The sequence below is a fragment of the Gossypium raimondii genome, chromosome 8, assembly GCF_025698545.1.
Source record: "Gossypium raimondii isolate GPD5lz chromosome 8, ASM2569854v1, whole genome shotgun sequence".
NCBI classification, from domain to species: Eukaryota; Viridiplantae; Streptophyta; class Magnoliopsida; order Malvales; family Malvaceae; genus Gossypium; species Gossypium raimondii.
The window spans coordinates 45343687-45357561 of record NC_068572.1 but is presented as its reverse complement, the minus strand read 5'-3'; positions in this window follow the sequence as shown (position 1 = coordinate 45357561).

Here is a 13875-nt window from a genome sequence, read left to right as displayed (position 1 = left end):
AGTGTATTAAAATAATGTAAAATAATAAAATTAAAAAATAGTATATTTTTTAAAGTAATAAAATCCAGAAAAAAATACGAACAAATGGCTGAAATACGAACATGTTGGTGCAACCTCTGCCACAGGCACCATTGGTGCCACTTATGGCAAGCCCTCCATTCAGATTTTAACTGTTTTGTTTTTTTTTTTGTACCATTTTGGTAAATAAAAAAAAGTTATACTATTTTGATATTTTTTTTATTTTTTTAGTATTATTTTAGTAAAATACCCCAATTTAGTCCATTTTCTTGTAATTTTTATATTTTTAGAATCTCATTACCTAGGGCTACTCAACCCATGTTGAAATTTTAGCAATTGTTAAGATTTTAAATGTTATTAATGTTGGATAGTTTTAGTATTATGGATTAAATTGATAGATTTTAAGCTAGAAATGAAAAAGGGTTAAATTGTACAATAAATTGTAAATTTTGAGTAATAGGGACTAAATTGTGAAAAATTTGAAATTTAGGGTTTAAGTGAAAATAGGAGTTAAGTTTATTTTAAAGTGAAATTTGTATGAAAATATAGAATTAAATGTAATGAATAAAATTAGTCTTGATTTAGGGACTAAATTGAAATTTAGGCAAATATTGAGTAAAACTTGAAATATTCAATATGAAATTGAATTGTGTTGTATTGATGAATTTTAAATGTTTTAATTCCATAGCTAATGTTGTACCGAAATTCTAGACTAAAAAGGGGGAAGTATAAAATCGACGTCGAATAGCTCAAAAATTACGGTTTGTATTTCTATAATCTGAACCTAGTTACTAATTGTTGTATTTTTTATTTAATGCATATGGTAAGTGGTTGAGGTGAGTATTTGGCACTTTGATATTGAATTGAATTAAAATTGATTGAAATGGATTGAATTGGTATATATATTATGAATGTATTGATTATTTGAATTGAAATGAATATATATGTGTAAATGTGATAATGTGCAAATATGATAATTGGATATTGATTGTATTTGGAAAGTGAATTGGAACCCTATTAATTGTATCGGGCTGAGTCGGATATAGATGGCATGCTATAGGATAGGAAGAGTTCATGGATTTCTTCGAGTTCGAGTCGATGAGGCACTAGGTGCGAAACTGGTGTATTGGTTGGATCCGTGTATTTGTCCGAGTTCGAGTCGTGTTAATAGGGGTAAATAAATAATAAAGTTCTATAATTGATATTGAAATGGCATGATATGAGAAATGGAAGTGATATAGTGAATTGAAAGTGGAATGTGAAATATGTTGTAAACACATGGAATATATAAGTTATATACTCATGAATTGAATATGGAATGGATAATGCTCTTGTTTAAATGAAATGTGGTTGGATATGTGAATAGCTATTTATATAGCAATTGTGTGAATTGGGACATTGTTAATCAAATGAAATATGATAACATGTGTAAATTGAATGTAGTATGAAATGATGTGCTAATATGTATGAATTCAAAAGGTTGGCATATGATAGTTGTGATCTTAGTCATTAATATGTGTTTATAATTAAATTGTGCATTTTGTATTCTCTTTTCTTTAAATGTTCGCAATATAGAAATATCATTGAGTTTTACTCAGCGTACGATTTTGTTTTTTCCGTGCGCAGGTTAGGTACTTCACTTTTGATCGCTGATTCAGCATCCAACAACGATTTCGAACTCAAATGTGGTGATGTTTATCTTTTGTGTCAGCATGTACCTAGGATGTCTAGATGATAGTTATTTTGTGGATGGATTGTAAATGAGGTTATAAGTGTAATGTTGGTTTAGTATTTACGTAAACGTGTGTTTGTGTTTGAAGCCATAGTATGATATGGTGAATTGAAGCAATGCTTGATATATGCATGTTAATGATAAATTATATTATGATTTTTTTTAAATGTTTGAAAATGAATGATTTAGATTACGGTTACTTGGTAATACTCTGAAATCCTATTCCGGCGACGGATACGGGTTAGGGATGTTACATTTATAGAATTTCAATAGAGTGGAAGAGGATTCGAGATTTAGAGTTCTTTGTTTAGGGGCTCTTAAATTGTTTTATATGTGCCTGTCTGTGTGTGTTTAAGGGTTTTTATTGTTTTTTTTGTAATAATTTTAAAATCATTTTATGACATAGAATATAAAACAAAATAATGTCACGTCAGCATTTAATTACATTTAGACTGCCACGTCAACAGTTAATGTTGATCGTTAGTCAACTAACAAGCACGCCATCATGTTCGTTAAAAATAGAGCAATTTGACACAAAAAAATAAACGTTGGGGGTTAAAGTGCTCCAAAAAAATAAAGGGCCAAAGTGACCAAACAGTCAAACGTTAGGGGCTGTTTTTGGCATTATGCCAATTTTTTTCTAGGAAATACTTTCACAGTTAAAATATAGAAAACAAAATATAATAAAAAATCCACTCACCTAATTATCGAAAAAAATCTTCACTCATCCTTCGATTTCTTTTATCGAAAAAAATTCCCTTACTCGTCGGTTTCTTTTTTCTTGTTAATTTTGAATTTATTGAACAATGAATTCTTATTCATGGAGTTTATTAATGAGTATTTTATATTTGAAATTTATTTAGTATTTGATATTTGTAAATATTTTTATATACATATAATAAATATTTTAAAAATATATAGATAAATCCAAAACGATATACTGAAATAGACCGATACCAATATGTACTGATTCCAATAGAAAAATGGTGCGTCTAATGGTGCGGTTCTAACTAACTTGGTTAGTGCACACTCATGATTTTAACTCAATTAAGAACTTAAATAATAATATAAATATAGGTTATAAAGGTTAAAATTAACATCTACATACTTATACATAAAAGGAAGGTCTAAAAGGATCTTTCTCATGCAGGCACGTGATACACCGACCATGGTTTTTATTTTATTTTATAAAATGATTAATTTTCAGTTTTGGCTCTTTTAATATGTTTAAATCAAAATTTAATCTTTATAATTTAATTTCTAACATAATTTGATCTCTATATTTTATATATTATTAATTAGTTCAAATAGTCAATATTGTTAACTCTTCAATTAAAATGTTATATGGTAATATATAATTCAAAAGCATATTTTTAAATAAAAAAATAGATGAATTAAATTCTTGAAAATAAAAGTAAGAGGGTTAAATTCCAAATATATGAAGTGTAGAGACTTAGATACCAAACCGGCTGGGGTATCGGTCTGGAGAAAGGCATTAGATTGGTTGACCCGTGAACTAGTATAGTCCTGTTGAAACAAGCTAAAAACCTTATTGAACTGATTTTTATTTTATTTTAATGACTTATTTAATTGAAGTGTACGAACTAATGATTTGATCAATTCAACCACTAATTCAATTTTCAAAATTTTACTTAAAATATATTTTAATTTTTAAAATTTTACCTTATAATTTAACACAAACTAATAACCAAAGCGGTAACTAAGCGTGGATGGAAAATGTTAGTTTTAAATTAATTAAACGTCATTTTGTAAAATTCATTAAACGATCTCTGGAAGTTGTTAACTTTTGTCTGCTATAATTTTCTTAATTTCTTTTTACTTGAAAAATAAATGCACACATTAAAAGATATCCGGTCCACTAAACACGAATGGGTTAGTTTGTTATGAAGAGAAGAAAAGATGATTAGCTAATATATATATATATATATATATATATATATACATTTATTTACAAAAGAATGAAATGAGATAATTAGGATAGAAGGAAGTTTGAGCAAGGAGAAAAGACTAAATTAACTTTACATATTATGTTTTTAATGGTTAAATTTTGCTATTAGTCCTTGCATTTTGTAAAAGTTGTGGATTTAATCCTTATACTTTAATTTGATAATTTTAGTCCCTATATTTTTCAAGTTTAAAATTTCAATCCTCATCAAATCATAATTGTTAAATTCATTAAATTAAATTATGTTATTTTCAAAATATGACGAGGTAAACATATTATCATATGTATAACACCATGTCAACTTGTTATTTCCATATATTATTCACTAAATATCCAGTTAACAGATTAACAAATATCATTCGCATCAAGAGTGAAATTTCAAAATTTGAAAAATATATGAACTTAGAATGATTCAATTGAAGAATATTGACAAAATCTACAACTGTATGCATAGAATAGGACTAGTGGTTGAATTCAACCAAACGAATTTAATCGCTATTATTTGGGTTAGGACTGGAATTTCAAAACTTGGAAAGTACAGAGACTAAATTTTACCAATTTGAAAAGTACAGAGATTAAAATTTATCAATTTAAATTATATGGACTAAATCAGTAACTTTTATAAAGTACAAGGACTAATAGAATAATTGAACCTTTTAATAGAGTTAGAATAGGAGAATTGAGTTGATGAAGGTGTTGTGTGGTTTGGTAGTTGCTCATCTCATCCCTTAACCATGTGTCGGTGTAATAGCCAGTTTTCAGTGAAACCGGAATAGTGGTTTCGGGACCACAACTTCGAGCCCGAAAGGAAAATTATTTTTATATTTTTAAATGGTCTACATTATGATAGGAAAGACATATGAAAATTTTGTTATGAAAATTTTACCGATTATATGTTTAATTCTATAGAAAGGACCAAATTGCATAAAATGCAAAAGTTGAATTCTAGTAGCTAGAGGGGTTAAATAGCTATGGAATTCAAAATTTGAGGTCCTTATAAGGCAAATAGACCATTAAGAGTAGTTAGGAGATATTTATGATGATTCATCCATGGAAAATTAGAAAATGAAAAGGACTAAATTGGAAATTGAATTAATTAAAGATGGGAATTAACTAATATCATCTTATTTCATCATCTTCCCCAAATTAAAATACATGGAAACCCTAGCTAAGAGAAAGTGAGTTTAAACAAGTTGTTTTGGCTCAATTAGGTATGAATTCTTGTCTCGTTTTAGTAATTTTATATTTTCAAGATCGTAATAATCTAATCTATCTATTTTGGGGATCAATTTGCAAAGTTATCAAAGTATAAAAATTTTTCCATGGATGAGTATGCTGAAATTTTGAAATTCATTGTAGAAAATTAAAGGTTATTGATAGATAAACAACTTTTGTAAAGGAAATTTTCATGAAATATTAATTTTAGGACTAAATTGAAAAGATGTAAAATTCATGAAAATTTTCTGAATTTTGTGAAATACATGGGCTGTAAATGTTATATGAAAATTTTGGTTAGGCTTGGAATAAGGATTAAATTGCATGAATTTCATTTTCCGAGCCTAGGGATGAAATTGAAATTAATCAAAAGTATAGGAGCAAAATGGTACTTTTGCCTAAGATGTAAATTGGATTGAATTGGATATGAAATGTGTTAAATTGATGTTAAATTCATTTATATACATCTGGAAAGATCAAATAAGGAGTTAGATTGAGGAAAACAAAAAGTATTGGATCAGTAGTCTATGAACACGAACAATTATCGAGGTAAGTTCGTGTAATTAAATTATGTATATTAATATGTTTGAATTGAATGTTGTATATATGTGAGTTGTATAAATGTCTTATGTATGAAAATCAATCACATATCCGATAATACCCGATAAACGTTAAATCCTGCTTGAACAAATGAAATTTGATGGATACAGGATTTCCTGTATTGGTTGTGGTCCTGCATATGTTGCAGGCACACTATAGCTCTTACGAGCATCCTGTTATAATCTCTCTCGAGCTTCCTATTACATGGTTCCTGTGAGTATCCCAATCGGTATTTACCCTGCATGTGTTGCGGTCATATCGCAGCTCTTTGTGAGCATCTTGTTATATGATCGATATGGATTCTGCATATTATGCAAACATATCACAGCTCTTTATGAGCGTCCTGATATAGGCTCTTTGTGAGCTTCCTGATTTGGCTCACTTGAACTTTTTGTTATATGGCTATCCAGAGTTCTCTGATAATAACTCTTCAGAGTTACCTGTTAAGCTCAATGAGCTTCCTATTTTAAACTCTTATGAGTTTCATGTTATGGCTCGGATAAGCTTTCTGTTACATGGCTCACATGAGCATCTTGTTATATGGCTCGAGAGAGTGCTTCCTGATTATGTGTCCTAATAGGTATCCCTGAATATGAGTTGACGGATTACAATTTTGTACACTTCGAGTGTACTACTTGTGTATCTATTGATATTTCAAATAAATTCAACGGGTAAAGTTCTGACATGGTTAAACTGAACTTAAGATGATTTGTTATAGAATTGCACATGTTATATGGAAATATGATATGAAAAGCATATGTTTATGAAAGTTATTACATGATGAGCTCATCCTTGATTCTTTATGCTTATATGTCATATCTGACTAACAAGTTTCTTAAGATTATATGTGTTTAGGCAAATTGCCAAATTTCTTTGGATAAATTTTGTATGCTTATCTTAAATATAAATGATTGGTAAGTTGATTTTCCGTTATACGAACTTACTAAGCATAATATGCTTACTGTTGGATCGCCGGCACCCCTACGGCGCAGCGGAAAAATTAAAATCGGCGACCCTAACCATGGATCCATGTGTGAGGAACGAATCGGGTGATCAAGGTTACGAATTTACCTAATGTTTATTCAGTAGAGACAGCAACACCTCAACAACAAGTAGTCGATCTCTCGTCGAACCAAAACCGCAATCTATCGTGATCCGGCCTCTACGTAATCCACCCAGTTGACTACGAACGGAAGGAATCCCAAAACAATTTTGAGAGTTATTTTTCTTATGCGGTGCTAGACTCAAACAAAGAAAAACGTGATTATTTATATCATTTTGTTTTTAGGGTTTTAAGAATTAAATAAATATGATAATATTTTAAACCGAAAATTATAATTACATTAATTATAATATAAGTTCGGTAAACCATATATTTATTTGAATTCTTATGCTAACCAAATTCATGTCCTCACTATACTTACAACAACCTTGTACATAATGTGTTGGGAATTTGATTACCGAATTAAATTAATTCTATAATTAATTTAATTCAAGCGCTCAAAAACAATACCAACTATGGTATATTCCGTTCATTTCAACTATAGGGTGTGACCTCAGAGGTTCTTGTAACGTTAGCGAGAACACTAGAACGATTCTAATGCTACGAACAATGAGTGGCATCTAGCAATGCATCATTGCTACCTAAGTCACAAGAGATCATGATTCGACATAACCTTTTTATGATTAACCTTTTATGCAATAATACTTAAGTCCTTTATCTTTGGATTGGACACAAGTCATGGAATAGTCACACTTGCATTGTCCATTCCATGTTCCTTGATCTCTTAAGCAGACTACGATATACAAATAAGTATGACATCTAATATCAACTTATTTGAGCATGGCCATGCATTTCTAGTCTTACTTAATCAAGTGGCCTAAGATATTACTCCCATTATGTAGGAGGGACTTATCCTATATCGACCAACCATATCCCTCTACATAGATTGTGGTATATCCAACATCAATCTTTATAGAACAACCGATTCACATTGTACGTTTGATCGTATCAAAATATACAACTCACGATGTTGGGATTATGATGATCTCAAGTCGAGGATCATATAAATATTAATCATTATGAGTAATGTCGTGACAATTACATAATAATCCAAGAAACATACTCATAACGGGTCACCCAATATGTTGTTCTCTAATGACATATTCATGTAATGATTCGACATTCCATATCAATGACAACTCTTTATCATCAATCAACTACACGTTAGTCTTAATGCATTATCGTTGTCCTATCCAACAATAATACTTGACTAAGGAACTTTTAAGAATAATCATATTATTCTCAGGACATTATTATAAAACAGTTTATTTATATACACAGAAAAGAAACTGAAATAATAATGGTAACGCCTTATATTAATAAACATGATAAATCAAGTATGTTATTACAACCATCTCATGATTGATCTTTAGGCATACTCTAACACTTACTCTGTTTCATTTCCTCTGTTTTATAGTACTTGGAAGCTCGTAAAGGTTGGAAGCGGGTTGGAACAAGATCAGACTATCCTTCAGCTCAGGTTGGAAACGAGTTTGGGAATGTGTTAAAATGTTAATGTAGGTGAAAGGCAAATTTGGGTGAGAAACAAGGCTTGGAAATGGCTTTATTTTGTCCACACGGGCGTGTGTCTCAATTGTGTGTGACACACGGCCATGCGCACGGGCGTGTGGTTTGGCCGTGTGTCTCCTGTATCTTAAATTTTAAGAAACAGAATGCTTCGAATTGCTCACACGGGCAGAGACACGGGAGTGTGTCTTAGTCGTGTGTGACACACAGTCTAGCACACGGGCATGTGACTTGGGCATGTGACCCTTGCACTTAATTTTCGAAAATTAAATTGTCCATACGGCCTAGCACACGGGCGTGTGGCTGGCCCTGTGACCCAAGTCAAAGAGTTACACGGGCTGGGACACGGCCGTGTGCTTCAAATCGAATGCCCACACGGCCTGGGACATGGGCGTGTCACTTGCTCACACGGACTAACCACATGGGCGTGTGTCTCCTACACTTAAGAAAAATTTTGAGATTTTGCGAAAAATTCTCTGAGTTCCCAATTTAGTCCCAACTTATTTCTAAAGCATAAATTGGGTCTCGAGGGCCCATTCAAGGGACATTATGATTGAATATGTTTGATTTTGGTTATGAATAGTAAATGATATGTGTAAACTGTTTTTAAATCTGTAAACTCTGGTAATGCTCTGTAACCCTGTTCTAGTGACGAATATGGGTTAGGGGAGTTACAATCGAGGGTTCGACCCCATTCATGGGAATGAAGCACATTTCATGATCAGTCATGTACCTAATCAAAAAGCACACGCGGTGAGAGGAGTAGCCATTGCTACTAACTATGGATACCTTGGCTTTGACAAAAAAAAAAAAAAAAGACAAAGGATGTAATTTTTTTAGGGCGCTTTCATTTTGGTCACCTAAAAATAAATCCTTGCAATTTTGTCATTCAAATTTTAATGCGCTTTCATTTTAGTCACTCAAGCGTTAAATCTCTAACGACAGTGGACTATACCAAGTGTTAAACCTCTAATGACGGTTGACTGTACATGTTGCATCATGTTTACACTTTCATTTGGCCACAGAAAAAAATATTTTTTTAAGTATTGATCGGGGTAAAAGAACACTAAGAGTTAAAGTAAGAAAGTGGTAGAAACTAAAATAATACATTAAAAAATTGTCATATTATACTTGTTTACCCAATGCCGAAAGTTTTAAATTTTTTTGTTTCAATATTGAAACTTTAAATTTTAAAACATCAAAATAAATTAAATAAATTGTTGAAAAATTTTATTCCTTGATAGTGTAACTCGGTTTGTTACTATAATATTGAAATTAATTAAATATCCTTCTAAAATTTAAAATTTTATTTTATGTTTCCAAATTAAAATCAAAGCAAATTAATTTAATTGGTTATAATGATTTTCTTTGTTTTTAGCTTAGCATGGAAGATTCAATATCATATAATCAAAAAATTAAAGTTTAGTAGACAATTATTAAATATGAGTTATTTGAGTTGATTTCATTGCGGTTAATATGGAAACATAAAATAAAATTTTAAAATTTAAAACGAGATTAAAGTAATTAATTTCATTAATTTCAACATTATAGTAATAAATCGGTTAGCATTATTAATGGATAAAAAATTTCAAACCGTTATAAATATCTTATTAAGTGAATGTCTCATGATCAAGATAAAATTTTAATATACTTTAAATTCTAATAGTTATTAGAATTAGATCTCTACTTCTTTTATACTTCTTATGCCTATAAATAGAGACTCGATGAAGCATTATAATCATCCATTTTGATCAATAAAGTACATTCTCTATTGCTTTCATATTTTTCTTCTTCTTTATTCTCTTCATCTCTTTATTTTATAACACAAACAATTTATTTAATTGGTTTTGGTATTTTAGAATTTAAAATTACAATATAAAAATTAGAATTTCCTACAATGGGATAAACAAATATAAGTTAACAAATTTTAATGCATTATTTTAGTTTCTATCACTTTTTATTTAATCATTAATTTTTTTACTTGAATCAATACTAAAATAATATTTTCTCGATGAATAAAATGAAAGCGACCTAGAAGTTAGATGACCAAAATAAAAGTGTAAATATGATGTGGACATGATTTGTTGTTTATTTTAGTTGTAGTTTTGCTTGAGTAACTAAAATAAAAATATTCTAAAAGTTGGGTGACCAATTAGGCAGTTTATCCTTTTCAAAAAAAATATTGATACATCTATACGAATACATCTAGTTGTGTTTATTAAAATAATAAACTTTTAAATAATATTTATTAAAACTATTCATATTTTAAAAGGATAAATTGAAATTTTAAAATAAAATAGTTTTTAAATGAATAATTATTGTTTGTGATAGTTATTTATTAGTTTAGACAAAAGAAAAAGAATAATTTGATGCATATTTTATATAATAAAAGACATAGTTATCCTTTAATTGCATTTGATATTATATATTTAATTTGATTTTTTGTATTTTTTATTAAATTGATGTCTAGTTAATTTCTAATACTAATTCAGTGAGAGATTTAAATAAATATAAATATAAATTATTTTTTAATTCTAAAAGGAAAACAAATAAAATTAAAAATAGGAAATAGGAAATAGTTTGGATAATTATCTATGAGTTTAAGTAAAAGAAAAATAATAATTTAGTTGATAGTTTTTTATAGTAAATGGTGTAATTATTCTTAATCGAATTTGAATCATATGTTGAATGTTTTTTAATTTCTTTTAATAAATTAAGGTTTGCTTACTTCATGACATCAACTAAGTGGGATGGAATGATGAATAAACAATTTTGGGTTAGTAGCTGTGTTGGGTTTTAATGTTTAATTTGATATTTGAGTTCTTTTTACGTTTCAGTTTGGTATCTAAATTTGGTTTCAATGTTTAGTTTGGTACTTAAGTTTTTCCAGTTTGACACTTGAGTTGTTCTTTATCCCATTTAAGTACCCGAGTTTGGTTTCAATTTCCAATTTATATTTTTATAATAGAGCACACATGTTAAATATTTATTGGATCACATGGTCTAAGTACTAAATTGAACATTAAAGCCAAACTCAAGTACCAAATTGAGACAAAAAAAATCAAATACCAGATTAAATATTGAAATTAAATTTAGATACCCAATAAAATATTAGCCCAATAGTTTTTGTTTTTGTTTTTTGGAAAAGCCAAATGACTTTTGTAGTTATATAACTTAATACATGCATAAACAGCGAAGCACATTGTGGATCTGTTAATACAGCAAAATTTGCTTGCAGAAAAATAATATTTATAAATACTATTACATGTGCCGATTTTTTCCGCTACATAGATGTACCCATTAATAACATTTACTCCCTCTTGTTTCATTTTCAGGATTTTAATTTCTATATTTTTAAAATTTAAAATTCTGGTCTAATATATTGACAATATTTTCTTTTTAAATTCAAGTTTTTACAAGTTATTTTTAATTATATAGCTGCTAAGTGATTTTTCTTTATTTTAAAATATCATACCAATAATTTTAACAAAAGATTTAACAATGTTAATAGATAGACTTAAATTTTGAAATCGAAAAGTAAGACTAAATTCTTGAAGATAAAAAATATATGAACTAATTTCTAATTTTTTAAAAGTATAGAGAGTTATGCCATATTTTAAACTTATATAAATTACAATAAAAGCATGTTATAAATTTGTCATTTTTCATCCAAAACAAAACACAAGTTTAAACTTTGAAAACAATATTATTAAAAATGGTAATTACGAATTCCAAACATAAATTATAAAATGAAAAAAAAAACCAATAGATCAAAATAGAAGTGATCATGGGCCGGGCTGGGCCCAGACAAATTTTTAGGCCTGTTTTCTAGGCCCGAGCCCGGCCTGGCCCAAAATATGGGCCTAAAATTTGTCCAATCCCGGCCCGAAAAAATTTCTAAGCCCGAGCCCAGCCCATATTAAATTTTACAACACCAAAAAAGTATATATTTAATATATATTTGATTAAAAATAAAAAAAATATTTAATATATAATTCGGGCCGGGCTGGGCCAAAAAAGTTTTACCCTAGGCCTGGCTCGTTTTCTAAAAGGGCCTCATTTTTTTGCCCAAACCCATATTTCAGGCCTATATTTTTACCCGAACTCTCTCATTTTTCGGACAGGCTGTTGGGCCAGGCCAGGTAGCCCAACCCATGATCACCTCTAGATCAAAATTATCATCAAATTTTATAACATGAAAAGTTTTTGGGCGAAATAGGATTATATCTTTATTTTAATGTTAATATGTATGATAAAAAACTTTGATAAAATCATTAAGTGTTAGGTTTTGTGATGAGACACGTTGCATTGCATTCTTAATAGTAGAATGTAGGTTCAATTCGGAGATAATATTATTAAAATGGACGATAACAAATTTTAAATATAGACCATAAAACGAACATGAATGATGGAAAAGGCCTTTAATATGCTATTTGAAAATGAACAAATAAAGATAAGGTTAATTATTTTTAGCAAAAAATTATAGGGTCATGATTTAATATTTTCAAAATAAATGAGATAGTTGAAAATATGAACTTTAAAAAGTAGGGTAAACTTTATAAATGGTTATTTGATTATTAGGAACTTTCTTATTAGATCATCGACTTTAAAAGTTACAAAATGATCACTTCACTTACTCTTTTTTTAAAGTCTAAAACCGTTAAATACTTAATAGTTGGTTGATGTGGCTGTTAATGACTTGTTTTTTTAACTTTTATTTTTATATCCATTATTTCCATGTCATATAATAATTAAGTATTTTTAGTTTAATTTTAGGGTTTAAAAATATATTTTGGGGGTTTAAAATTGATTTTTTTAAAAATTTGGTAAAGGAAAGGTAAACAATGTAATTTAGTTTTGGGTTAATTTTTTAATTATTATATAATGTGGAAATGATGTGGAATTAAAATTAATGTTAGAAAACAAGTCATTAAGTTAACAACCAGTCAATCAATTGTTAACAGTTTAAGGATTTTGAACTTAAAAAAATAAGTCGGGTGATATTTTGTAACTTTTTAAATTTAAGTAACATAATAAGAAAGTTTCTAATAATCGTAATTATTTATGCAGTTTATCCTAAAATAATAATTAATTTATAAAAAATGATTTTGATGATATTAATATATATTAGCTCTATTTTGAGATATTGATCATCATTTGATGTGCTATTAAAAATGAACAAATAAAGATAAAGTTAATTGTTTTTAGAATATATATATATATAGTTCATTTCAAAATAAATGAAACAGATGAAAAGATAAATCCTTAAAAATAATGATTTTCGATGAATATTTTGAGTTTTGAAGAAAATAACTTTAGAATATTTTCTGTTGACTGATGATTAGTTTATAAAGGTTGTACTGTGAAATATTGACTTTAAATGTTATGAAAGTACTCTCCCATGGTATTCTCTAGATTGCAAATTTGGCAATGAAATAATCATTTTCCTTGTTCAAGAAAAAAGAAATAATCATTTAAGCTAGTTTCTCAAATGATTTCAATTCCGCTTTGGTTAATAAAATTTATCAACTTTTGGCACAGATAGAATATTGGAGTTATATAGCATAGTTCTAAAGAAGATAGTTATGATGTTAACAGACTGGTAAGAATGGTCCAAGATAAGAGGGATAGTCTACTCCCCCTTAGAGGGAGATGACTTTGTTTTATGTAATTAAATAGTTTCTTTTCTTTCCACCCAAAAAAAATAAAATACTTAACCTTTTCAAACAGATGCATTCATCCTTACAAGTTTCA